The sequence below is a fragment of the Aphelocoma coerulescens genome, chromosome 11, assembly GCF_041296385.1.
Source record: "Aphelocoma coerulescens isolate FSJ_1873_10779 chromosome 11, UR_Acoe_1.0, whole genome shotgun sequence".
Lineage (NCBI taxonomy): Eukaryota > Metazoa > Chordata > Aves > Passeriformes > Corvidae > Aphelocoma > Aphelocoma coerulescens.
The window spans coordinates 14,340,208-14,361,874 of NC_091025.1; the positions used below are offsets into that span (position 1 = coordinate 14,340,208).

Sequence of the window (21,667 nt, forward strand, 5' to 3'; positions counted from 1 at the left end):
TGTCTGTGCTGGGCTGACAGTCTGGAGGCAACAGGAGACACCTGCCTGAGCTGAATGTGAAGGAATGGCAAGAGGAGATAAACAGAGAGTAACCTGCTGGTGAAGGAAAGGGCAGATAAGAACGGAAAACTAAAGTATATGATGGGTGACAAGACAGATAACAGTGCTGAATAGGAAACCCAAGGATCCTGTGGAAGGAAATATTAGCAGGATGTGAAGGAAGGAAGAACAGAAATTGTGCTGCAAAGGAGAGGGCATGGGCTGGACTGCAGGGCTGGTCAGGGCAGTGCAGGGTATGGACAGGAGCCAGGCCATAGGAACAGGGAGGAGAAAGGGACACAAAGAAATAGGTTGTGCCATTCCTAGCATTTCCTTAGGTGCAGCTACAGGGTTTTAAACCACAAAATTCTTCTGATGCAACCTGGGTCCTTTTGGATTTGATGCCCAAATATCTTCTGACTGTCCTTTTAATATTTAATTTTTTTACTGACTGAGGAAGTAAGAAATAACTTAGAAGTTACTGCAAAAAATAGAGACCGAAAAAGGCATCTAGAAAATCCAGGAAGTATCATTTATCTGTCTTTTAAAATGTTTGTTAATTTAAAACAAACTAACAAACAAGAAACCATAATTTATGGTTGACAATATGTGAAGTTTTGTTAACATGTTTTTTGATAACTTTAGAGATGTTACAGTAAAAGTGAAAGAAAAATAAGTAATTTGAAGATATTTTTGGTAGGTTATTTTCTGTTCATGTATAGATCATTCTAAGGGTAATACTGCAAATGTCATTTGTGAAGGCCTTGTTTTGTAACAGCAGATGACACAATAAGGATAAAGAACATAAAAATTGGGGTTTTGTTTAAGTAAATGTTTTTGTGCACACAGGGATCATGTGCAGACAATTCTGGATTAAGAACCTCTGTTTTGTTTGTATGGCAATTTGTAGAACTTCAGTTTGGGAAATGGCACTGTGCTTACATCCAAACATTGCCTTCCACAATTTGTGCAGAGATTTATATCTTCTGCTTAGGAGCAGCAGCTTTCTTTGTTGCTTTTCTATTGGTACAATGTTTCCAAAATATTTTTTGTTGTTCATAGTAATTGCAAAATATTTTCACAGCTCTGCTCTTGCCATGTTTACATTCATGAATTTGTTTTCTTGAAATCTGTGAGTGGTGGTAGACAGTACATATTGGCTGTGGTGCTTGAGAGAACATAAAGTATTTAGACCCTGAAGGAACAGACCCAATATTAATCTGAAGTCACATTTCACTTTGCAGTTTGCTTTCCAGCCTACATTCACTGCTCCTGTGCACTGCTGATATTCTGCCTGCTGGCACAGATTGCTGGACATAGTCCAGGGAAATAAAGCCTCCAAACAAGAAAGCAAGGTTTTAGCATTAGGATGATTTATTTTGAGGACCCTTTCATATGCTCTATCAAAAAGGAGGTAGGATTAGTTACTGAATAAGTTGTTTATGACTCTGCTGCATAATAAATGTCTTTCTCACCTTACTTACGCCTCAGTGTAACCTGCTCATGTTATCACTGAGCAACATTTTCCAAAGATCTAAGTTTTTTCAAGCAGCCAGGCTCAAGCAGGAGAGAAGCAAACCCTTGCCAGAGGGAAGGAGATACTGAGAGCCAGGGATTACAGTCTCATAATCGAGTCATACCTCTGAGTGAGGCAACTCAATTTCATTGGGATGTGGAGATAACAGAATTTCCCTGTGATGCTGTAAGGATTAGGTAGTTTTGGACATAGGAAATACCATGAGAGCTGAGAAGTCAGGCTTTAGTTTATACCCCAGGAGGCCAGTGCAGGAGGATTCCCAGTGCTCTTAAGCATTTCTGGAGTGCAGTTCTTCCCTGGAGCCCAGTACCTATCCAGTTGCTTTCTTCCATACAAATGTTATCAGTAATGCAATCTGCCTATCTTTTTAGAAGCTTTAGAACACAAATAGCTTTTTCAGGCCTGAAAAACCATTTCAAGATTTATTTCATATTCCAAATGCAAAATGGCATGGGAGACTAGCATTGTTTTCTGACAGATTGTCAAGCCTGAGGCTAGTGTGCATGTCTGGCTGCACTGAATTCAAAATTGGTATTTTTTAGAGGAGGATGGCTGACTGAATTCCTGCTAGACTGGTTTCTTTTTAGAGATGTTCTCTTCTCCTGTGTTGTGATTCAGATTGTCTTTTCCTTCATAACAGGCGGTGACAAGTCCTTGGGGTGGCCTTAGCTAAGAATTCCAGGAAAGTCACGTAGATAACATGGCACATAAAAATTCACTGAAGCATGTTCAACTTTTCTCTACAGTTATGTTTCCACGTGTGCTGCTCTCAAATTTCAAATACCCATTTCTCCTTGTAAACTGTCAAGAAAGACAAGGCAGAGCAACCTGCTCTGAGCAAATTCAGTGCACAAGCTTCATTCCTGGGAAGTCTGAAGCCATGTAGATGATTTGAGCAGAGAGTGCTTTAGGACTATGAGGGTTCTGAAAAAAGGGGCCCTTGCTTTTAGATGCACCAAGCCCCTCCAAATGGTGGGAGGACATTGTAGCTGCCAAAGAGAATTCCATTATGCCAAAGTTGGTGCAGAATTCTGTCAATAAGGACAGAACAAAGTTTTCTACCAAAGAATATATGTGTTTTGCTGTTACATCACATTTTGGTGTCTTCATTAAACTTTAGGTTATGTGATTGAAGTAACTTAATTTCTCTTATCATTATGATGGCATAGATTTTGTTTTTCCAGTGTTTTATTAGAGGATTAGGAATACCATTCATGACAATTCTTTCACATTACCTTTTTTCTTAATGCAATTCCTAATACTCCAAAGGATGTACTGGGCTGTGATTCAGTAGGCACTGGGCAGGGAGAGTGCTAAAAATGAGAAAGGCACTAGGTTATCTGGGTTGTCATATCACTTTCCATAAGGATGCAGATGGTACCAGTGAAAAGTATTTCCTCTGCAGACTTTAGCATCTGAAGGCACACAGGTGTATCTTGGCAGCCAGTCCATTAGTCTTTAGCTACTTTGGTCATGCCTGATTTACAGTGCCAGTCCAGCAAATAACAGAGGCGAGGAGCTGAAGCAGTGTGGGTGAATGTACAATATTGAACACAGTCATCTGTGATGGCTTCTGAAAAGGCTCTAAGAGGTAGACCAGGCTAAAAAAACTTCAGGAGCCAAAATACTACATGAAACACTTGGGGCATGAATCCATGCTCTCGATTTCAGTAGCTGAAAAAAAGCTGAATCAATAATTTTCCTTTCCTTTGTTTTTTTCCCCCATCCTTCTCTTATATAACTGTCCCTATCTGCTCGATAGCTGACATAATACCTTTATTCCTCTTATTTTGTTTGCATTAAAAATTGCAGTGCCTGGGACATGACAACACATGCTTTTGACCTTGCAGTGCTGACCCTATCAGTAGAGTGTTTCATAACCTCTCCCACTGAAGAAGATAAGGTTGACTAAACTGGATCTGTCTTGAGCCATCGGGCATTTATCCACAATGCTAAAGCCAATTTCAATGAGGTCACTTTTTCACACAGTGAAACTATAATAGTTTTTGTCTCCTACTGTCTGATTTATTCTGCTGGCAAGGACTGCTAGTTTTCCTGAAACTGAGGAGGCAGGGTCTGTTTGGTTTTTTTTCTCTCTAGACAGGAAAGCAATAATTATTTTTAAGAGCACAAGTTTTTATATGTAATACTTTACCACACCTCAGTTGTGAAATTACTTCACAATTTTCCTTTTGATCTGCCTCCATTTTATGCTCCTGCAGGATTTGCATTGTGAACTGTACCCTGTTGCCATACATACAATGCAAAGTATTTAAATACTTTCCTACTTTATAGAGATAATTATAAGCTCTATTTCTTGAACAATGAAAGCAAGACAAATGCTTAAGTCTTCACATTTCAATTGTAATAAAGCAGATGTAAAATGAATTCCAAGGGATTAAACACCCTGGATGTACTTTGGATTGTCCCATTAAACACCTTCTCCCAGAGAGCATTGTAATTACCACATCTATTTGATAGTTTCTCATTAATTACACTGCCACTAATTCTTAGTATCCTATATATTCTCTTCTTCTCTTGAAATTCTCAGAACGAACTGAAAGGTAAAGAATAAAAAAATCGTGTGTATCCTAGAGGAGTTATTTGGGTCATATACACACTAAGGTTAAAATGGGAGTGTAGCTACACACTGGTCTGGATGGGTTTGCCCAGGTGACATTGGGCTGGGGGAATTGTATGTCTGAGAAGTGTTTCTGCAGCCTCAGACAATGATGTGGCACTGTGTCTGTGCTGCATAAATCAGCCATGGATATTTAGCAATGGACTGGAGGATGAGGAATCAAAGCAGTGATTAGGCTTATGGGGTGCTGTTCAAATACCTGCATACAGACTGATGAAGATGTAGGCACCTAGAGGTGTAATTATTGCCCTTGAAGGTACGATTGCAAATACACAGCTGAGCAAGAATGATCCATTATTGCATGTCAGATTAAAACAATTAGAGCTTTTCCTTATCAAATAGTAATTGAATTTCTTAAAATGTTAGAATGTGGATACCTACTTAGACTTGGGACAGTCAGTCTCTTTTCAAGATAACCCCTTGATCTTTTCATTATGGTCATCCACAGTCACACACACAAACTCATCCCAAGCAATCATCCCGTGTCAAGAGAGCTACATTTCACAACCCTGTGAACCTTGGGCCAAGTATGCCCATAGGGTTAATATAAAATTAAAATATAGTTCCACTTTAGTCATTGAACTGATGTAATGGAAAAAAGTTGGGAAAAGAGAGAATATTAATTTTTTCTTGACCAACAGATACCAATAGAACAGACAAGATTTCAGACATGCTATCAAAGGTACAAAAGGATGCTATCAAATTTATTTCTTTTACGTGATTACTATACTTTTCTAATTAAGATAGGTTTTTTAACGTATTTCAAATGAATGAATTTAACTTTTGTCCTACAATAATCTTCTCACTTCCAGGAACCCATCATTGGTTGATAAAAGAGGGAGATGTATTGGTGTCATGTGATAGAATGATGAATTTCTTGCTTGTGGTCAAACCTTTCCACAGATACCATCTCAATCTAGAGAAAAGGAATGATGCCATTAGTTCTGATATCAAGGTAGCTTCCTTGGCTGACTTCTAGCATAAGTCATCATGACCTGTGGATTCATTGCTTCTCCTGAGCCTCCTCCTAGTGGAGGAGTCTCAAATGCAACCAGTAGTAAGTTAGCCTTTCCCCTGTCATTCACAAGGAATGGGTTTCTAAAACTGCCACAATAAAGGGACAATAAATCTTACTAAACCACAGAATGATGTGGAAAGTGTTGAAATACCTCACTGACAAGCATGGCATGGAACAAAGCAACCTTCAAAACACTGATGGTGAGGGTTGCAGTAATAATTGCAAAATGGCACAGATCTTCATTAGCTTTCAGTGGGGGAATTATTTTTCAGGATATTCTATTTCTGCTGTCATGTGCGGATTTCCACAGTTGTGTTGGTATGTGGTGCTGTAGTAGCATCTGTCTTTAGGGCACAAATGTTCCTAGATTTATAATGGCACTGGTTTAGAGCCATGGTAGAATTTTTCTTATGTTGCAGAAATGCATCTCAGTCTTTCATCACTGTGTTATAACTTCCTCTAGGGTAGTGTTTCTAGCATTGCAATTTTAAACTATAGCTCTTTCTTACTAAGAGATACCTCCAAGCAGGGGTTCCCACTATTTTAAGCACTATGTTATGCCTCCAGAGGAGAATTCCTGAACCAAGCCATAAACTTATCCCTTTTTTTTCCTTTTTTTTTCCAAAATAAGAGATATTTCAAGAGTTACTCTGACAGTACTCTTACATAATACAGCTACCAGCACAAGCTTCCCAGCTTGCTCTTTAGAGACCTACTTATATCAAAGAACAGACACAACTGATAAGACCAGCAGCAACATATGACAAACGTGTATAAAAATTAATGCATCTGTCTGTTTTTCCTCCTCTCAGACGTTTAATACCTACATGAATTTCTCCCTCTTGCCTTTCTGAGGGGCTTCATTGCCATAAATTCTTACTGTATTAATTACTTCTGTCCACTTGATGATGGTGTTACAGGGGGGAATCATGCAAATAAATAGCCAGTCAAGATAGAGCAGAGTTAGTACATAAACCAGATAAATGAGTAGTGAATATGTCTTCAGTCATAGCAAGCAGTAGTTTTGGACTAGCACATTTTGCCATTTTTCCTTGTAGTGTTTGGTGTTCCAGCACTTGGGCAGGTCTGACAAATATGACAGCAAAGCAAGATTTGTGAATGGGATAACAAGTAATTACACTGCATAAATTCAGCAGCAATAATCCTCTCTTTGTTTCAATGTATGAAATGCTGTCTGGGATCTAATGTATCTAAGAACACAACCATCAAGACAGATGTTAATACAGAACAAACACTGGTAACTGCAGAGCACAAATCTGGCATGGTGTTGAGATTTACTGTGCTTGTTTTTTAATTTTAGTGAACAAATGGCTTTTAACTCGAATCTGTTTCTGAATTTTAGCAAAACTGTAGACTGGATTTTTCAGGACGTGTGAAAATGATGTATTTCCAGGCTTAATGACTTCTAAGCCCCAGAAAACCCTAATGTTCTGCATTTATCAGGGTGAACTGAATGCTGGCCTGCTTTTATTCCTGTTTAACTGCTATTGTCAGATATGCTCAACGGAGTTGGGCATTGAAATAAGGCTGGATTAAAAAAAAACATAGAATTTTAAAAATAACAATCAGATACAATTTTTGTAGTTTTCTGGGTTCAGTCAGTTCAGTTCTTTCAGAGGAGATCTATTAGGACAGCTTAGATTGACCAGTACATTAACAAATCTCTTTCTGAATAAGTGAGGCTGTGCTTGGAGAAGGCTCTTTCAGCCCTGCCTGCAGCTTGTGGTGCTGCAGCCACATTTGTGGATTTGTTTATAAACCAGGTTATGGTGGATCAGCCACTGCTGACACCCAGAGCACTGATGTCACAATGCAGAGATCTGCTAGAACTGGCTGCATCACACCTGCTTTTTTGCAATAAATACATATATATATATAAAAACACCCACAGAGGTATCTGAGACAGTGTAGGGTAAAGGAGTTGATGAGGTGCAGAAGTCTTTCTGCTTTACAGATTTCATTAGTCCTATAGCTATCAGTTCTTTTCCAAGGAAGATTCTTTTTCTAAATAATTCTCTTCTTGGACAAGAAGGGTTAAATTATCAGGATGGTGTATAGGAAATTAGGCATGTGACATCTGCTAAAAAATAACAGGAGCAGTGTGCTTAATTTGCAGTGGACATTTGCCATGTGGTTCAAGAGAGTTCAGTTTTTGAATCTGAAGTTAAATAAAGTGAAGTTTTCCAGCTGATGTGGGCAAGTTAGAACCAGGGAGCATGGATTCTCAAAACTGCCTGGAAATTTGCTGTCATCATTATTTGCCTCGTAGTTGCTTTCTTCAAAAAATGACCACGTTTTCCAGAAGCATGTTAGAGTACAGCTGGTCAGTGAACCCAGAACTACCCTACTTCTGATGAGAAAAAAAGGATGCAGCAGGGCACAAGGTAAGGCACGTGTTGGAGCAATTGCTTTGAAGCATTTTCCATCACAGGCAGGCTGAGAAATAAAGGGGCCCATAAGACCAAAGATCAGGTACAGCTTCTCTTTATCTAATTCATGCTACAGCTGGCACTACACCAGGGCTGTAAAATGATGATATCAGCTCCACTGATATTAACTGGAATCCATTTTATGATGCTGTCTCAAGAGTTTCACTTCTCCTCCAATGGAAGGTTCCTGCCCCTTCCATTAGAACCTGGCCACAAAACCAGTCTATGAGGCACGGCCAGCAGGGATGGAGGTCACGGGTTTTAGGGTTTCAGCCTCATCTCTATGGAGTTTCACAAGTGAGCTTGCACATGAGTTATCAGTAACCCCGCTGTCAGTAATGTTTTACTCAGGGACAGTTTGAATTTATTGTGTACAGAGAATATGTGTACATATGCTATACAAAATGTTGGTATAGAATATACTACAGATGTGGACTTAAAAAATTGGAGAAAAATCACCATAAGTGGTTGTTGGTTTTGTTTTTATTCATTACCTGAGCAGATATTTTTTTATAAGAGAAGGAGCCATCTGCTAGAAAAAGAATTCCTGAATTTTAGAATGTCTCAATGCTCAGAAAAATCTGAACTTTTTCATCTGAGTGTATCTTAGGTATATCTAAACCCAAGCAGCTAAAAGCCCTGGACAACTACTTCCAGGGAAAAAATTATAGTCCTCATAAAATAAAAATTACTCCGGTAAATGTGACCACTATAAGCAAACACTACATGTATATAGAGGCACAAAGTTAAAAAAACAGCTATTACCTGATTTAATTTCCCAGGTTTTATTTGTTTACTTCTGGTCTTCAGTTTGAGGGTATTTGTTGCTGGAAATGCATAGATTTTTCTATTTCCCTTACACTTCATCAATTTCCCTTGATTTTTGGTCTAATTATCTACTAGATTACACTTTATAGCTATATTGATATTGAGTATTTAAAAAGATGAGTTTATCCACTCTGGTCTGTAAATTTGGATTGGTTTCTCTGGACCATGTACCAGCAGCACCTATTAGTTAGAGGATATTCATGTCTTTGCTAGTTACAGTAGGAACAGGATGAGCAGCCTCTTCCCCACTATACTTTATATCAGATCAAAAGCTTGCCTGCAGCAGCAGCAATTTGATAATGGTCTTCATGAAACTACTACAGAACTCATTACTCTGGGCAAATTGCTTTGTATGATATAATGTACTGGGCTGGAGTCTAAGGGGACATGAACCCCAAACAGTGCTTAATACAGACCATAAAATATTTAGAGCCTGATACATTAGTTTTAAAATGCTTACAAAGGTTACATTTTATCCAAAAAGAGAGGAAAAAAATGCTGTTTCCATTAAGTCAGTGATTTAATAGAGTTTTCAGTACAATGCATTTACTCCATGATAATCAATTACCTCCAGCAAATTAAAATATAAATTAGGTTGTCTTGGAGAAAAGGAAGCTCTAAATCAGTTCATTCTGGCTGCACATAAATACAGATTTTATAGTTATGGTTTCCTAATGTCAAAACCAACACATCATGACAGAAAGATATTCTGTGATTCTTAATGCATCAACTGTATTGATTGCATTTTTGTCAAAATTGGGATTATCAAAATATAGATAACCTTTAAAAAGTTCCTGAATTTCTCCATTAGATACATCAGGTATGCATGAATGGTTTGAGCAGCAAGCATTGTATTTCTACTCAGCAAAATTCTCAGAAAAGCTCAGGAGGTTTTTTTTTTGGCTTTCCTTGGCTTTCCTTTTCCTAGTGGCCAAACATACTGAATTGGAAATTTCATTTCTATTCAGAACTAGAGATAGTAACTATATTCAAATTAAATACTGCAACTGATAAATGAGCTACTAATACCATGGTACATCATCCTAATTAATACTGCATCATACTGGGTAATATCAAAATACATGGGGGAGAAAAAGGGTGATTTTTACTGAAAGCTGTATGGGTACTGCTGGATTCCCCAATATCTCAGTTGTATTTTTGTATAGTTTCTCTATAATCCATGACAGTTAAGAGGAAACATGCTGGAAATACTTCAAGGGGACATAATTACATATCACTGTAGTGGTTGGTTTGTTACTCCCCTTCTCTCATTGGTTTGTCTGTAGGGTCAGAAGCAAACCTGTCTGGATGGAGGTATTTGTGGTCACAGGGCTTTGCACTACCTCTTAGCTCTAGGTGAGATTATGAACCCTATATAACTTTGCTGCACTTGTAGGTTTTAGCAGTCTTTCATCACTTTTATCTGAAAAATGCTAGAAATTCATGTGAGGTATGATACAGGGCTGAGAACAGAGAGGTCATTAAATCCTGATGACTGTCTAAGCAAATTAAAAATATCTGCTGTGTAGGTAAACCAGCTTGTGGAGGAAAGATCTGATACCCTCCAGGGGGAAGTGCAAGGTTCAGGTGCAGTTGCTGCATCACCTGTCAGTTCTACCCAAGTAACAGACAAAGGTGTTTGGAAACTCCAGTGGTTTATTGTACAACACCGTGACCACACATGCCTGGAAAGGTTAACTGAAGTCTTCAGACTGCTGATGGTTGGAGAAGTGTGCTCAAATTCAGTAATGCCTTGGGAACAGTCTGGTCCTCACAGTGAAAGCCTCGGGCTGTGCATGTCCCGTTCTGGGGGAGCCAGAATTGTGCACAGTGCTGCAGAATGCCAAAATCCCTACGGATGGCTTTGGGAGCAGCAGCACGTGCCCTGCCTTGGGTCCAGGGACAGCCAAGTTGTTCCTGTGCCACAGCAAAGCAGGACAGTAAATGTTCTCTCCTGGCTTTACTTTGCTGTCTGTGTGAGCCTCCTATTCTGGGCTTTGTGTGAGATTTCAGCCTTACATCCACAGCACAATTTAATTGCTTTTACAATTGATTTTGTAGGATGGTTCTCCTCCCATCTTGTGCTTGGCTACAATAGGAAGAAGATATGTTTTAAAATACCTCTTTGAAATGTATGGCCATTTTTAAAAAGGACTTTTTTTTTTTAACTGTGCTGTGTGGCTTTGTGTTTTTGGAGATGATAAATTATGGCTAGGAGTGAAAAAAATCAATTTGGCAGATTTGTTAATGTAACAAAGATCCCTTGTATTCTACAGGAAGAATTGATTCTTGGAATCAGAGCTAGGTATTTTAAGCTTGCAATCCTGAGGGTTGTAAACTCTTGTGTTATTTAATTTTTATGTATGAATGTTTTGTTGGGAGTTTCTTAGATCATAAATAAAATCAAGATCATGCAGCAGGAGGCAAAGGTTTTTCTTATGAAAAATACTTTCTTTCTGACATCCAATACAGCACAGCTGAGTGAGTCTTGAAAAGAAATTCAAACATAAAAGCTCCACCATGAACCAGAGCTGCTTTGTGAGTAATTCTGTGATAGCTTGATTCCATATCAGATGAACTGGAGATTGTGTCAGTGTAGTTCAAAAAGAATTGTGAGTTTGGTTTTGAGTTGTAGTTCTATGGTCTCCATTCTAGTTTTTCTGGGGTATTAACCATTTGATACAGGACACAATTTTAGATCTTTATTCTACCTGACATTAAAATGTTATTCTTAGATTTAAATTAAAGGTCTCAACAACACTACACAAGGCCATATTTTTAATACAGCAATAATTAACTTCGACATCAGTAGGCACTAAATTATTGTGAACATTTATTTAGAGTTCACAAAATTATGACAATCCTCCAAGAGCTTTCCACTAAAAAGTTTAAAAAAAAAATTGTTTCCCCATACAAAAAAGTTTGTTGTTTTTTTTTTTCTAGTAAATTCTGGGAACTTGAATGCTGTAAACAGAGCTTGTCAGAGGAAACTAGGCTAAGTTGGTCCCCAAATCCAGAGACGTTCCTCTTGAGCATTCCTGAGCAGTGAATGAAGGAGATGTACTTCTGGACTTCAGTCCCGAATTTGGTTTGTCTTCTGTTTGGGGGTCTTAGCAGATCAGAATCTGAGAGATGAGACTTGGTAATGAAGGCAAGAGTAACAGATACATACATGGCATTGAGAGATACATTTCCGTATTATAGGCAGAGGTAGTTGTTAGATCTTCATAAGTAAAAGCATCTTATATATGTATATTAAATTCAGTATTTAAATACTACCTGGAGGCTCATAGCACCTGCCAGCCCACACAGGAGCAAACATCTATACTATCAGTGGGAATTTGTGAGTGACAAAGGTTGATATCAGACCAAGTTTGTGCTCTGTCTGTGCCTAAATATATTATTGCACAAGAGCTGCTTGGCTCTGGTCATGGCCTTTGAAAGTGCTGGGGAAATTGTGAGGGTGCTGCCACACCTTGCTGTGCCCCCTAGGGTGGGGGAAAGGGGTCCAGTCACAGGGCAGGGAAGCAGCAGCTGGAGCCAATTCCCCAATCACCAGATTGGGATTGGCAGCACCTGTGGGACCAGAGGGTTTAAAGGGAAGGGGCTGTGCTGGGTGAGCAGTCTGTGCTGAGACCTGTTCAGGAGAAACTGTAAGTAATTTTACAGTTGCTGTTTGATGTCTTGCTGAAATAGAGCACTGTTCTGAGAAGAGGGATGTGTTTGGGGTGGGGTGGTCCTCCTCTGTCCTAAAGAGGAGCTGAGGCTGAGCCTGCTGGGGCTGTTGATTTGCTGGCTCCTGGCAGGGGACTCACTGGGTCCCGTCTGGTGTCACTTCATGGCACACACCTGCTGAATCTCCCCAAACGGAGTGTGAACAGTCAGAGGAGCAGAGCTCTCACTGCTGGTCTGGTGCTGGGTACCCACGTGAGAAAGTAAGTGGTGATTTCTGTTCTAAAAAACTGCTGTCCTCTTGAGACAGCAACTGAAAGGTCAACGTCAGAGGGGCAGAAATATTTCTGTTGTAAAAGATGTTTTTATGTCTTGTGCGCTGGTGAGCCACAAGGTGAGCAGTGCTGTGGGAAAGCAGCACAGGCAGAGACAGGCAAAAAGTGTTCCAAAGTTTCCTTTTTGCTGAAAGAACTACGGACAGAGAAGCATTTCATGTCATGGGGGCAGGGCATGGCTGTCTAAAGGAGAGATGCTATGGAATGCAACCTCCTGTTTGCAACTTTAAAACTTCATCTGCCCCTATTTTCCGTGATCTAATTAGGCACCACCAGTGACAGAAGGTGTGTACCCAGTGTGGCTGGGCACTCTGGGTGCTGCAATCTGAGTGCTGAGCAAGGTGTGTGGCTGCATGGGGGGTGGCAACAGAAAACTGGGCTGTGGAAAATGAACCTGTGTTATTTACTGAATGCTGCATGGTGGCACTGCTCAGTATTGCCTCATGTCATGGTAACAATTGTGAAGGCTCATGTTAAATGAAGTCAGGTGGTGGTGGTGATGTTAATTAGTAAATGTTAGCACCTGACTAAGTGCAAGTGAGCAGTGGTGTTTATGACTATACTTAGCTGGGATTTGCATCTCTAAATGCCAAATTCAATAGATACCTGTTCTATAAACTGAATAATAGTGCTCTTGGTTGTGCTTACAAATTCCTGTCTCTGCCTGTAAGTTTAGGCTGTGTTGAATGCATCTGCTAATGGTGTATCTTTGGCCTTGCTGCCTTGGGTTTCAGGTGTAACTGATTCTTTCTCTCTCGTTCTAATATAATTTGGAGATACAGTTTCCCTCCTGTCTGGAGGACCAGCTGGACTCAATTCCCCAATCACCAATTAGCAGCAAGACCTTAGCAGATGTGTGTGGTTAGTTTTGGTTTTTTTTTTTTTTATTTCTGGCCCTTCTGAGAATGCTGAGTTGAGTGCTGCTGACCTAGGGTGGGGAAAGGGGAAATCTGGGTAATCTGGATAGAGATGAATGATGTAAGAGGAGATTAATTCTTCAAATATGTGTTACTGTGGTAGCATCCCGCAAATATTTTATATTCTGATTCTAAAAGATACTTTATGAATAGGAAAAAAAAAAAAATCTATTAGATGCTGATCTTCCATGACTATGCCCTTAACTATACAGAAATGGATGTTGTAGTGGTTGATTCTTCCAGAGCAGTTCAGTGGTGTAAAAGTGTGTTCCTTCCTGTGCCCACAAAAACAGCTGTACCAGTGAAAAATGTTTGTCCCCAAGGGGCTGCAACCTGGAGATTTGTCTGTTAATATCTCTTAGAGGGATTATTTGGAAGCAGTAACCCTCAGCTTCACATAGTAGAAAAGAGTGTGCTTGGTTTTGATGGAATAGGTAAATAAACAAGCATGTCCTCACTGCAGGGTTGACTGGAATGCTTTCCCTAGCTGGGCTCTTAACTCTATAGAGATTTTTTTCTTTTAATAGTGACATTTTTAGTTCTTTGCTGACTAAAGCAGGAGTTAACAGAGCTTTTCAACTGTGAACATGAAGAACTCTGCAGAGGCTTTTTCCCAAGTGTGCTTTTCTCATTTGAGCAAGTGTCCAGAGGAATTACTTTTACTGAAGGAAACGTTAACAACAAAAGGTACACAGTTGTGAAGCCCCAGGCTTTTAAGATGTGCACTTGTGATTCCTTGAAAATGAGCTATATGCTGAGAACATGGGAGCCTCTGAGCACTTCATATGGATTTTTGCTATTGGACACTTGCTATACATCATTTGGAAATGAATGCATGTATTTTTAAAAGGTTTCTTTTCTGTGGTGTGGGCTTGTTTGTTTGTTTTTTAAGAGCTTGTTCAGATGTTATTTTTCTCCTTCAAAAGTTTATTCTGTGGGACTTGCAGGAATCAATTGCAGGCATATGAAGCAAACTGTTGTTTGTAGAGATGTTTGGAGCTCCGCAAAAGAATTTCTAAGCATGGATTTGGTTTGTTGCCTGTACAATGTTATAGTGTCTTTTCAGCTGCACTAGTCTTTTGCTTAACATCTTTCAAACACATCTTTCATTTGCATCAGTGAGGGTGAGAATATCTATGGGACAAGGAAACTAACTGACTTTTAATACAAATACTAAACTCAGTGGTGCCCTATCTTATTAGTCATTTCATTGCCTTTTTTTACTCCAGTCACTTAATGCTCCTGTGATTTTTTTTTTTTTAAAGTATCTTTAAAAAAAAAACCTTGAAGCATGGACTATGCTTTATGGACTACACTTGGGGATTCCTAGTTGTGTGCTCCATTTGACAGGAGATCTAACACTGCAGCTGATAGCTGTGGTAACACAAAGATAAACCAGTGGGAAGGATCCAGAAGTATTGTGTGTAGGATGCCTGCAGTTGGGAATGGGATGCTTTGTGGGAGCTCTTTAAGAGGAGGAAAGCTGATAGCTGTCTGACAACACCACTGTCCTGGACAGAAATAAAAATGTTTATAGAATAACAAAAGTGTCTGTTTCCTGCAGATGAAAAGCCTGACAAAGTTTTCTTGCCACAAATCTGGCAGTTTGTTCTGGGCTGTGATCTCTGTGGTCCTTTGGTGCTACTCAGGCAGTTTAGTAAAGGGAATCACAAGCATCTTGCTCTGTTATCTGGCACCTGAAGATAACTTCCATAATTAAAAAATGAGCTGAAAACAGGCATTTTTATGCACCTCATTTACAAGCACATGGCACTTCCCTGCCATAGTCTGGGCAGAACTGCATGTTGTGTGATCTTGCTATTACTGCAGGGCCAGCTTATCTATTGTTTTTCCAGTTAAATTTCATACCTGCCTGTGCTCTTGTTCTGCTAATATGGAGGTATAAACAAAATCAATCTTCATGAGATGGGAAGCAGGAAAATGGGAAAATGCGTCACATGATGACAGCATCAAACGAAACACCAGCCCTGATTTTAAACTTAGCAGAATGTCTTTCTGCTTTTTTGTCTCTCTGTTTACCTTAACAGGACTAATAAAACTCTGAGAGGCAGGACAGTTGCCCTAAGGAAAGTCAGTATTTCTGAGTTTCAGTCAAGACTTCCGTGGGTCTTGAGTATAAAACTATAACTAATGACCCTTAGCAGATCCTGGTGATGCTGCTGGTTTCTGCAGTGTGCACTGTTTCCTTTTTGTAAAAATTGCCAGATGTCGTTTTTCTCTAAAGAAATATATATATGATTCAATAGAAGATATTAGTGACTTAGGCAAGTATCTCCTTCTATGTATTACTCCCACCTAAACAACTATAAGAAGCAAACAGTAGAATAAATTGCATGTCTGGTTCTATAAATCAAAAACACAGTCCTAGTCCTGTGCAACGCAAGGCAAATACAATAATGGCAAAATCTATAGCTGTAGAGATGATAAAGTATCAAAGGGATCTGCCCTCTACTGAGGCCTGAGCATAGGATACATTATTTAAATGTACAGTAGGCAGTGAAAGTGATCAATACTTCACAAGCCTCAACTTCTAGAAAGTGGTGAATTGATTTGATCTTAACAGTAGATAGCTGTGAGTGCAGTAATAGGGATTGCTAAAATACATGCCATGGTCTTTATTCTCTTGTTGCAGTCTCTGCATAGCTGTTTAAACCTGGGGAACTGAACATGGTGGTGTTTGAACTGGTAATAAATAAACACAAAGTAGTGGAGAACCTGGGTAGTATTTTGCATTCTCGTGAGATTATGGTCATTAAGCTCCCCTATAACGGTAATGCCATTCCACTTTTGCCAGTGAAAGCAGGGATCCCTATTGTTCAAGCCTTTGGAATTCACAGACCATGCTGGGACTGTCTGATTTGGGCAGGACTTGCTAAGCAATCAGGAATGCCTTTTGGTGAAGCTTCATCTTTTCCCTGCTGTTCACTTTGTCTACTCAGGTGGTTTTATTAGTGTTAAACTGTTGTCTCTGTGTTACTCATTTGCTGTAATATTTCCTCTGCTCTATAGGCTTCAGGAAAACTGTCTTGAAGCATCTTAGTATTTTAGGTGACTGATTTTCAGTGCATCTGATCTCAGCTTCATGAGATGCTAGAAATGCTGAAGACTTTTCTTAAAACAAAGAAAAATACTTTGTAATTGCTGAACTGCTTCAGCAATTTTGCATTGAGACAGTATAATTAGTAGATGTTCTCAAGGATTTAGTGAATAGGGAGACGCAGTTAAAAGTACACTCATGATCAATAGAGTTCTGATATCCAGGACCACAAGCTTTCATTTTATTTGCCTTCTAATTTTTAGGATGCTTTTTACTTCATTATAAAGTGACAATTGATGCTAATGATCTCTTAACATGACAAAAGGGTAAAAACATTGTGTCTATGGTTATGGCTCTGGTATGTTTTTCCTGTAACCAATTTTACTGCTGATTAGTAGGGTTTTTTTACTAAAATTGTGTAAGTGGTCTTACATGAAAATGATTATGTGGCTCTAAACAGAAACTAGCAGAGCACAAGAAATGGAATAAAATACTTAGAAAACATGAAATTGGCACTTGTGGATTTTACAGTGAGCTGTAATTGAAAGCTGCATTTCCCTACCTGTTACTCTTTGGGGTATATCCGTATTCTTCACTGCTAATGCCCTGCTAAACTTCCCCATGTCACAAGCTGCTATTTTAGTCTCTTGGGACAAAATGAGGATTTGGGGTTGGATGCCGAGAAGCCTGGGCAGCATTCAATCTCCAGATGCTCAGAACAACTTCTGTTATCTGTAGCTGCTACTATCAGAAGTAGTGAAGGGAGGGGGACCAAGCCAAATAGAAACCCAAACAAAACCCCAACAGGATAAATTTGGGTTTCTGCAACGAAATCCTTAATATTGGGTAAATCATATGGAAGACTGATCTCAGCAGGCTGGACTTTGTAGCTGTGCTGTGCTTGAGTTTTCAAAAGACTGGAAACTCAGTGGGTGTTATGCTTAAGGATCCTCTAATGAGAGATAAATGAAGTGAGTAGATTAACTTGAAAAGTAATGGTGAGCTTCTTGAAAATGATATGCTAATATGAAAAAGATGCTAATTCACAACTGTGGTGAAACTTGTATTGAAGATGAAACAAGAAGGCTACTGGAGGGGGAAGAAGATGTAAGAAATTAAAAAGGATTGTTAGATGGATGGCAGGGAACAAAACATGAAGCCCAAGTATTTCAGGGCTGGAAAGGGGCCTTTAGGCCTCTCTGACACAGCACTCTTGTCTCTGAAGCAGGATCAAATAGCACTCCCTGTGCTTTTCCTGTAGTCCCTGTTAACCTTCTATGTTATCTTTTTATACTCTTCACTACTTATTCTGAGGATTTTTGCCACAATTTAGCAATGCTGCTATTGTCCTGATTCAACATGGACACAAAGGCAAAGTGTTCTCTGCAGCAGGTTTTTATTGCCTCAGTTTTCACTTTATGCTAAATTGCCCATTTTATTGCAGTGGCAGATTGTTTGTGCTGAAATCTTGGGCCTTTTGGTCATATGCTGTTTTCCAAAGGACATCTCCAATTTAAAATTACTGAGAGTTCTATCTATTTCCTGACCCTTCCTGCTTTGGTAGTTTGTAAACTGAATAATCAAAATCCTTAGTTCATCAGCCAGGCCATTATGGTACTTGATAGGACTGACACAAAGGATTCATTGCTGCTGACTCCCTTCAGTGTGGCCTTTCTCTTTGGTAGGAAATTGCAGTATCTTCACTACAGGCTGGTCATGTACGCAGACTGCTGTACACTGCATTTCTTGGAAGCTGTTCTGATGCCATGATTCTAATACTTTTTGTACTTTTTTTTTTTTGTCAAGATGTAGATAAAGAATTACTGCTATTTTATTTTTCTGAAGTGTGTTACCTGTCTGTAGGAAGAGATTAGATTAACTTGATATGTCTTTGTGATAAATCCTGCTTGTTGTTCTTGGCCTTCGTTGTTGTCGTCTTCAACGCAGTGAAACCCAGTCATTATTTGCTCTGCTATTTCTCTCTGACTATCCAGCTCTTCCTCTTCCATAGACATGCTACACTGTCCATTCTTTAGGTTTAACCTTTTGCACTGTAGCCATCTCTCCTGAGTTCTCACAAACTGTTGATGGCTCTAAGGATTTCATCAGATAGTTATTTAAGTATCCTAGGAGGATATTCATCTTACCATGTGGATTTGAGTGTTTGAGAAAACAAACCAACCTATCTTCCTTCCTAATGGTTTCATTTACCTCTCTTGCACAAAAAACAAGTTAGTAATCAGTGCACACCGAAGTAGAAAATTATGATTCCAAGTATAAGCAATAGGTCCAACTGTATGTAAAGTGAATTTTTCTTCACACAAGACTCCACACCAGACTTCTTGTGGAGATTGCTGTTGGTGCAAACAACGTACTAAATAAGGTGAAGATAATAATGTACAAAGGCAGCAAAAAGTCTTAATTTTTTATTTCAGGAACTTTCTTTATTCAGATCCTTAAAAACATGAAGATTCGGCCAGGCAGATGATTGTATGTATTAGTGCAGTTGTCAGTGCTTATTTCTAAACATTAACCTTTTCTCACATATGTCTTGCTGGAGATCAAGATAAGTATGAAATAACCTGGCATAAATTTAAGGTGCATGGTGACACCAGCTGGTGGTGAAATATATGTATACAAAAGTGTGAGTTCAGATCCTTCCACTGACTTGGATGGAGAAAGTCCTGGGATGCTGTTCACGCTGTGTCACTGCAACTGTGACATGGAGGAGTTTGACTCCTTTCCAGAAGCTGCTGCGTGGTGAACTTCATTAGTGCACTAGTGCTGCAGACGTGGCTGGGAGTTTGAGATCTACACACTCACAAGCCTGACAGAAAAGGACAATCTTCAGTATCGTTATTTAAAGCTCTGTGCACATTGAAACTCTTGAATTGCACCTTTCTTCCAGCACAAAGGAACAACAGTGTCTTCAATAAAATAACAATGTCAGATTGCACTCTCTTGGGGCTTCAGTATTGTGGACCGAGTAATCTCTTGAGGTAGCTGAATAAACTTGGGGTTAGTGGCTTATGAGGAATATTAAAAAGGATTAAACTCATTTATCTCCTCATGTAAAGACCTTCTTAGTTGTTGTTTGTGGGAAGGAGTGAACGCTGGCCCATTGTTGGTTTGGAGTGGAGTTTATTTAGGAACCAGTGAAACTGGAGCTGCCATTGTTTGATCTGGAATAACACTCACCTATGTACAGACCAGAGAGTGTAAAGCAGGGACAAGCACTCGTAAAAGAGCAAGGTCTTTAAAACAAAAGGAAACAACACCCTAACTCTGTCTTCATAAAATACCAAGGTTCTATTAGAAATGTGTTGTTTTTAATGATGTATTGTCACTTGATCTGCATTATTCTTTTGAATTTATTAGAGCTTTGGCTTTGCTTATTTATCTTATTTAAGAAAGAAAACATGGCTTTGAAATGTCTTGGTGACTGTCAAGACTTTTCATCTCTGTGTGTTTCTAACGGAATAATTCAGAAACATGCATTATCAAATAGTGTACTAACACCTAAAAAGCAGTCCCTGATGTGCCCTATATGCTTATGTTTTCCATGCTGCTGGCTTGAAATACACTAAGCAATTTAACTCTCCCAAGCTGCATTGTTTTGATAGGATTTCAGTATCTGATATTTCCCTGCCTTAATGGCCGTGGGGATTGTCTCTGCTGAAGGGAGCAGCTGAGCTGCCTGTTAAGCAGTTTTCTTGGAAAACAGTTTTGTTGTGAAAGGGAAAGCCTTCCTTGGGTGTATAACGTGGGAAGGACTTGATCTTTCAACATAATTGCCTCAAAAGCTCAGTATACAAAAATTAAATGTTTAATGAAAATGCTTCTTTTTTTCCTGTCAACAAGTAGTGGTGTTTAACCTTTTATCCTGCTTCTCCCTCTCTCCTTTTTTCCTTTTGCATTACTGAAAATGTGGGAGATTTGGAATATGCATCCCACAAAATCAGATTATTTTTCTGTTTATAGCAGAGAATGCATGAATCAAATTGGCTGCAGTAGTATCCACTTCTGAGGTGATGTGAGTGTCCAGCATGCAAACATAGACAGAAATAGTCTTTGAGCTTTGATAACTTTAAAAAAAGTTACATTAATTCTTGTGGTATTGTGATGGTTGGCTTCTGGTTTGTGTTCTAAGAACAAACTATTCTAAATTATGTTTGCTCCCAGAAATTGTTGGCATGACCCCAGTCCATTTTGTGATGTGTCTTACTGTTTCATCACTGTCTCAGTTTTTGAGACATCAGCTGTGACCCTGACATGCCTCAGCTGACACCACCAAGATGGGAAATTTTCTTGCTAATCGTCAGGTGCCAGAGTGGTTTGTGCTTTTTAAAAACAGGTTTCAAGGCCTACAAAAAAATAATTTAAAACTCCCAATAGCCAAAACCTAAGAACCACACCCCCTAAAAAAACCTCCAAGCAACCCTCTGTGAAACAAACCTCCTTTCTTGTGCTTCCACCTGAGCTAAAGCACCCTGCTGTTGCTGTCTGAAGAATGGAAAATGACTGTGGTTATGGTGGTTGTAGTGTTATGACAAAGCTCTTTTAACTGCAGCCTCTAGCCTCTGAAAATTGTTCAAACCTGTGGGCTTTGCTGTAATCAATGGAGCTCCCCTGAAGTATGACTTCAGTGTTGATAAAATTCTTTGATACTTATCTGCAGATTATTTGGTTTTCTGTGCTTTGAGCTGTTCTTCCGCCTCTCTTGCTGAGTATCCAAGAGGAAGTTTGTAACTGCCAGGGAATTCCTATCAATCCTCTTCACCCACCGTCCCCTTTGGAGGTGTTTTGCATGTCATTGCTGCTTGCCAGAGCTCTGCTTAGTGTGGTAGGGCTGTAAAAACCAGTTGCCAATGACTCAAACTGCAGTACATGAGAAAGCAAAGTGCATTGCTTTGACCTATCCCTCAGAGAATGCACAGGGCTTTAAAATTCTGACATATCATTCTCATAAAACGAGGATTTTCAAAGCAGCATTGGTGCAAACCTGTGGAATGGTATTTTTCCTTAAACACCCCTCATCCTCCCTGGTGATTGGCTGATCTAGGACAATGTTGTATTCCTCAGTTTGAAATTGATTCCTAAATATGAAATGCAAGTGCAGCAGTGGCTTTACTGAATATCACTAGCATTCTTGCAAATAGCTGCTGGCAAGAC

The 21,667-nt window shown here is 39.3% G+C and overlaps 1 long non-coding RNA gene across 1 annotated transcript in view; it reads left to right on the forward strand.

Annotated features, from left to right (window-relative positions):
- The first annotated feature begins 12,145 nt into the window (after positions 1–12,145).
- Positions 12,146–21,667, forward strand: part of LOC138116982 (uncharacterized) — a 157,583-nt gene continuing 148,061 nt past the window's right edge. Inside the window, exon 1 of the long non-coding RNA XR_011154432.1 lies at positions 12,146–12,166. This is a non-coding gene — a long non-coding RNA (uncharacterized lncRNA). The remainder of the gene's footprint in view (positions 12,167–21,667) is intronic.